At 46.9% G+C, this 7,067-nt stretch overlaps 1 long non-coding RNA gene across 2 annotated transcripts in view; it reads right to left on the bottom strand.

Moving 5' to 3' along the window:
* Positions 1-785: 785 nt before the first annotated feature.
* The window catches only part of LOC122784076, a 15,082-nt gene continuing 8,800 nt past the window's right edge, over positions 786-7,067 (bottom strand). Inside the window, exons 1-3 of one of the 2 annotated variants that reach the window (XR_006362137.1) lie at positions 2,435-4,232; positions 1,977-2,368; positions 786-1,599 (exon numbers count right to left, since the gene is read on the bottom strand). This is a non-coding gene — a long non-coding RNA (uncharacterized LOC122784076). Of the gene's footprint in view, positions 1,600-1,976; positions 2,369-2,434; positions 4,233-7,067 lie in introns of those variants that run through there. The other variant, XR_006362138.1, reaches the window with a different exon arrangement.

Genomic DNA, 7,067 nt, shown 5'->3' with positions numbered 1-7,067 from the left:
TACGGGGAGGGACACAAGCTCCATCACACTCCCTGGCAATGTGACCTGGTTGCTGACATCTCCTACAGATAATGGGACCACGAAAAGTTGTTCGGCTTTGCTGCTGAGAGACCTGCAGACAGGAAATGCTCTGAGTCAGTTGGTTCAGCTGTTCCTGCTGCAACTTCAGCATTTCCTTCATCTCACCCAGCTCCAAGGCTTGAGGCGAACTAACACCTGCCTGATGGCTGCCCTGGACCACACACTGAGCATTGAAGACAGAAGGAACAGAATGACTACGACCTCTAACACCTCCAGGTAAGCCCTCTCGCTCCCACCTGATCGCCTCACTCCTAGCCTCCAGTAAGGTAGCAGTAGGCTGCCTGCACACAAACTGTTTCAGCTCGCGACGAAGTGACCCATCCAGCACATGCTCCACAAACTGGTCCCGTAACAAAACCTCTGCATTGGGTACGCCACTGGGTGCACGCTGCTTCACAGAGGTCATGAGGCTCATCAATGCAAGGGAAAACTCTAATAGAGTCTCTCCCTCGTGCTGCCGTCGGGAGAAAAATGCCTCTTGTAAAGCTACATATGACTCTGCACACCCATAAAGCTCTTCTAACACTGCAATGATTTTGGCTGGGTCTAAACGCTCTTCACTGGGGCGGTACTTAATTTCCTCACGCGCCTCCCCCTCTAGGTGGTCAAATAAGAAGAATGCCTGATCGGATGCAGACAAGTGGCGTGCTCTCATACAGGCTTGCACCTCCTCCAGCCATTCGGCCAACCTGACTTCCCCCTAAATGTGGGACATTTTCTGTCTCTGGGCACAAAAATCAGTCTCTCCGTTGAAGGAGCACTGGCAAAGGAGGGTGCAGTGGGCGCAAGCGAAACTGGGGGCACTGTACTAGGGCCAGGCATGGCCGCTACCTGTTCCTGTCTCATCCTCTCGTTGTCTGCTCTTAGCTGAGCAACTAAATCCCTCAGTTCCTGCAGTTCTGCCTCCATAACTAAACCTATACCAGCTACAACCTTCCCTACCGTGAGGAGGAGACCAGGAACAAGGGGAAAGGGTTTGTTGCAGGTCCACAAAACCAGCTGCTGCTTTGCCTCGGAGGAAGAGAAAGAAAGAAAATAGACACAGGTCAGGCACAGACACTTACATTAACAAAATCACAATTTTTCTTTTAAAACAAATGAAAAAAAAACAAAAACACAGAACGCACGTCTCTGTTCTCAAATTGCCAGACAACGCCACCCTGGGAATTTCACCCAGGGATTTCTTATAAGTCGACTAACCCAAATAAAGCAAGGCACTGAGGTTCGTTATGCAACGAGACAGAGACGGCAGTTTGATAATACAAAATACTTTTATTTATACAAATTTCTGTTTTAAAAATACTATAAAAAGAATTACTCACGTAAGGGGACATATAAGGGGAACCAATCAGTGCCGAGACCTACAGCGGAAAACCGTATCCAAAAGAAAAGGGGATCCCAGGAACACCACACGTGAAGCAAATCAAAGTAAACAAAACAAAGAAGCTACAAAGTGCTAACACAACAAAAAGGGGACACCGTGACCAGGACACCAATCCACCACCGTAGGCTCAGCACCTGAATGGGGGCGACCAGAAAGCAACCAATTAGAAAATAACAAATAATGAAACAAAACAATAACTAATAACAAAGAGAAATCAAAGAATTAAATGTACAGGAATTATAATAATCAAACCCAATAACAAACAAAATTCTATATAACAACAATTGAAAAGCAATCCATAATAACCCAAAACGAACAGAATAATTGTAATTATGGGTTACAGCAAAACAAATTACAAACGAAATTAAAGAAATTACCACAAAAGAACCAAATCAAATATATATATATATTATATATCCTCTCATGCGAGTACACACACACGCAAACACACACACACACACACAGTTTAAGACGTGGCTGCCCACAATCGGAGACAGCGTTACCAAGCTACCTGGCGGAGCGGCGAATGCCGACGCAAGCGAGGCGATCAGTTCCGCAAACACACAGCTCCAATCAGGCACAGCAACCAGACCCAACAACCTCTTCAACTGAGGGAAAGAAGTGGAAACAGAGCAGAAGCAAAGCAGCAGCGGTTCTAGGAGCGGATTTGTCGGCGCTGCGCCGTTACGGTCAGTCGCCCTACGATGAAGCGAACAAACAATGAGCAACTTATGAATGGCTGGAGGAAGAAGCTAAAACCACTGCACTACATACCGATCAGGCGATCCCGGCCAACACAGCGTGGAACGGGAGGATCAACGCTCCCCGAGAGCGACCAGCGGCAGGCAGTGAGTGGCACAGAGAGGTGAACAGCGCGCAGCCAGCAGCAACACCCAAGTGGACCTTTATAAAACAATCACATTAGTACTGGATGGGCAACATACGCAAGAAATGCAGCCGGCAGCCCACCTGTAACCACACGGACGCGGAAATGGAGGAAGCACAGGAGTGACCCAGCCTCCGGCAACCAAAGGACTGACAGGTGCTTTACGCCCGCCTTTATGTGGCAGTCTCCCACTGTGATTGGGTGGAACTGCAGCCCATCTGATTGTTACTGAACTATATATTGCCACACTGAGTCAACATCAAAAGACCCATTGAGCTATAGCAGCCTTGAACACCAGATTGAAAGTGGTTTAAGAAAAGGTTATCCAGAAGTGGAAATTTTGGAGGCTGTGATACGTGCTGTAGATCCCATTTTGAAATTGAGGAGCTATTTGGAGGGGAAAACAGATTTAACTTTAGCCACTCTCTGACAAATATTAAGAGCCCACTATGCAGAAAAAGATGCAACTCTATTGTATCAACAACTGACAAAAGCTGTACAGGGATCTGGTGAACCAGCACTTGATTTTCTGGTCCAGGTACTTGATCTGCGCCAAAAGGTCTTGTTTTCATCTGAGTGTGCACAATCTGGCCTGAAATATAACAGAGAGCTAGTTCATAGTCAATGTTCTCAATCCATCATAACAAGTTTGATCAATGATAACATAAGAACGGAGATGTGGATATATCTACAGGATGAGAGAAGTAGTGATGAGCTGCTCTTGCCAAAAATGGAAGAGAGTAACACAGCAATTAGGGAGCTCACAGGTCAAGTAGCATCACTTGTGCAAACTGTCCAGCGTGGGAGAAAAACTGTTGATGACGACCAGACCAAAGCTCCAGCTAATGCCTTTAACAAATCAAAGAGACAATGTGTAGCATGTCAGCAAGACAAAAAGGACTGCAACCATTGTTTTAAGTGCGGCATTGACACACATTGGGCAAGAGGGTGCAGAGCAGGGGATAGGCAGAAAACTTTGGGAAACTGGCAGAGGTTGTGATGGATGGACGTGCCATGACCTCAAAGCTTAAATGACTTAGATGATGTCCTAATTTACAGTAAAACTTTCACACAGCATGTTGAGGATGTGAGGGCTGTCCTCAAACGACAGCAAACTTGGGGTATTAAGCTGAGGCCAGACAAATGTGACCTGTTCAAAAATGAGGTACGTTACATAGGCAAAGTGATCTCAGCTGAAGGCTATAGGATGGATGAGAAAGAAATTGCGGCTGTACAAGTGCTAAAGACAAAACCCGCTACAAACATCAGAGAGCTGCCCAAACTTCTGGGTTTTCTGGGGTATTATAGACGCTATGTGCAAGATTTCTCTCGTCATGTAAAATGCCTGTATGACCTGCTTTCAACAGATGCAACTCTATATCCCAAGTCAAAGCCCACCTTCCAGTCAGCAGGGGCAGGGCAGCTCCCCCCACATCAGAAAATAGTGTGGCGTGATAGTCACCAGAAAGCTCTGAACTATTTAGTGGATGTCTTGACTAACCCACCTGTAATTGCATATCCAAGGTTTGAAGATCCTTTCATTCTCCATATTGATGCTTCAGAACAAGGACTGGGAGCAGTGTTATACCAGTGGCAGGAAGGCAAACTCAGAGTGATAGGGTATGGTTCACAAACATTGACACCAGCAGAAAAAAACTACCACTTACATTAAGGGAAGCTTGAGTTTTTAGCACTCAAATGGGTTGTTACAGACAGGTTTAGAGACTATTTGTTTTATGCCCCCTCTGTAACAATATATAGTGATAACAACCCTGTTATTTATGTTTTGAGCACAGCTAAACTGAATGCGACTGACAAGATGGTTCAGAGAGGACTCAGACGCAGAGGCCTTTTAATGGTCTTTATTGGCACTCGTTACAAAACACAAGACAGATCCTCTTTACTGAGGGAAAACAAAAGCGAGGCTATGAAAAACTATAACAAATGAAGAACGCAACGCTCTTCAAAGGAAACGTTGCGGAACTATGGATGAGGAACAAAAAATCACTCAGAAGAGGAAACAAACTCAGACTATGGTTATCACCTAAAACTCAAAACAGAAAACTCTCCAAACGGAGGAAAACAAAGCTCTAAACCAAGGGTCCCCAAACATTTTCCAGTGAGGGCCACATAACTTTTCACTTCTCTGATGGGGGGCCAGTCAGTTTGTAACAGAAAAAGCGTGACGATTGCAGGGGTGCCTATTTGTAAACATTTATTGTTTCAATGTGCCTGGTGATTGTACTCACCGAAAGACTCACAGCATTAAAGACATCTTTCTTCTCGGGACACACCTCCTCCACGACAACATTCAAACATTTCTTGACAAACTCTCCCTCAGTGAAAGGTTTACCGCAGCTTGCTATCAGTTGAGCAACACGGAAGCTGGCCCGAACTGATGATTGGTTCAGCTGAGTTTGGCGTACAAATGTAGCCTGCTGAGCTAACAGTCCACTTTTTAGCTTAGAGAGTTTGTCGGCGCAGATTGTATTCTTTGAATACCGCCGCCGCCTCTTGACAGATGAGACAAACAGCCTTTTCTTTGCATTGAAAAAAAGAAATATCGTATGCAGGTTAGATACCCTGCATTCTGAATCAATTTTTCTCTTACCTAACCTTTTTGCCATTATTCCGTTCAGTGTGGCTAACAATTCAATTCAAATGAGCTTCATTGACGTAAGGAAACATTTCCAGGGATTCAGTCAGGCAGGCCCACTTCACCCCAGTGTTCTATGAATGCTTTAGTCTCGATTGCGTGGCCAGACTGAAATAATAATAATGCGGGGAAAAAAATAATGTGTCTCTGGTATTGTTCAGGGGGCTGGGTCAATTGTGGAGGCGGGCCGTAGTTTGGTGACCACTGCTCTAAACACTTAAAAACGAAAACTAACTCAAAAGCACAATCCTACTGATTGGCGATCTTTATCTAACCAAGAATGAGGTCAAAAACAAAAAGCAATCTAAATGATTGTATCTAATCAATCCAACTAATAAAAAGTAAGTCACAATCCTAGTGATTGGAGTTCCTAAAAAGGCTGTGAAAATTTACAAACAGAAGTCTCTCCCAAGGAGGAAAACAAAAAGGGCTATAAATCTTAACTAAGGTATCAGCTGAAAGGCTATGATAAGAAAACTTACAAATGAAAGCGTCGCTCACTAGGAGGATCTGCCCCGATCCCCTCGTTGGATGCGTCTACCTCCACCACAAACTAGTCGACGGGGGTCTGGCATGGTCAGTATGGGTGCCGTGGTGAATCGCCGTTTGAGGCTCTGGAACGCCACCTCCGCCGCCAGAGACCAGTGGAACCTCACCTGTGGGGGGGTAAGTGCGTGCAACGGGGCAGCTATTGCGCTAAAGCTTCTGATAAACCGCCAAGGAATTGCTGAACCTTCTTGCGGCTATCAGGCGTGAGCCATCTGCCCTCTTCCAAGGGGCTACAATGAAGCCCAGGAAGGAGATGATGTCGGCATGGAACTGACTCTTTTCAGCCTTGACATAGAGCTTGTTCTCTAATAGTCTCTTAAGAACTTTAGTTACATGTTCTCTGTGGGTGTCTTGGTCGGGGGAGTAGATTAGAATATCATCTAAATAAACATAAACAAAATGGTCGAGGAAGTCCCTAAGGACGTCGTTTATTATGGCTTGAAAAACAGCGGGGGCATTAGTGAGTCCAAAGGGCATGACTAGATATTCATTGTGTCCTACGGGGGTGTTAAAACCTGTCTTCCACTCGTCCCCCCTCCCTGATTCTGACTAGGTGCTAGGCGTTACGCAAGTCCAGTTTAGTAAAATGCCTTCGCTTGCTGTAGCTGATCAAATACAGAGGACATGAGAGGCAGGGGATGGCGGTTCTTGATGGTGATAGCGTTTAGAGGGCTGTAATCTATACAGGGTCTTAGAGACCCGTGTGCCTCCCTATGCATAGTTTGAGAGATTCTGTTAGGCCTGGCCAGGATCTGGGTTTTAAGTCCTATTTTTGCTGCCAAATCCCAATTCATGAGGCTTTCATCAGCTCCTGAGTCTATGAGTGCTTCTAGATCATAGCTGGTGGCATGCGCGGAGGTCGGTTGTCGCGCTCCCTGAGCTTGTGGTCTGTTGTCCGTCCGGATGCCAGAGCAATTAGGGCGTCCAGGCTCGTCGGCAGGTCCAGCGGCACCAGCTGCTCCTGGATCAGTTTCGCCAGCCCCTTCAGGAATATGTCGTAGAGTGCCGTCGCGTTCCACCCACTCTCCGCCGCTAAGGTGCAGCGTAGTCGCAGACTGATCGACTCCCATGTTTCAGCCCGCTCAGCTCTCTGGCCTTTTCCCGGGCCGTGGAGACCGGGTCGAACGTCTGCCGTAATGCTCCCTGAAAGTCTGTGAGTGAACCGCAGAGGGGCGAGTCTCGTCCCCACTCGGCCATGGCCCACGCTCTCGCTCTGCCCGACAGATGAGAGATCATGAAGGCGACCTTGGATCTGTCCGAGGTAAAGGTCAGGGCATAATGTTCAAAATGCATGGAGCATTCAGTTATGAAGGCTTGGCAAAGTCCTGGTGCGCCTGAAAAACGCTCTGGGGGCGCGAGTTTCACCCCAGATCCAGCGAAGGAGGCAGCCTGCGTCGGCGTTGCCACAGACACCAGAGGCTTCGGTGCTACAGGCGGGCTGGTCGTGGAGATCGGTCAAGTTCCACACCTGGGTCCTAAGCTGACCCAGATGCTCTGCCATGGTGGTCTGG

The sequence above is a fragment of the Solea senegalensis genome, linkage group LG17, assembly GCF_019176455.1.
Source record: "Solea senegalensis isolate Sse05_10M linkage group LG17, IFAPA_SoseM_1, whole genome shotgun sequence".
NCBI classification, from domain to species: Eukaryota; Metazoa; Chordata; class Actinopteri; order Pleuronectiformes; family Soleidae; genus Solea; species Solea senegalensis.
This window is presented reverse-complemented; position numbering and strand designations above follow the sequence as displayed.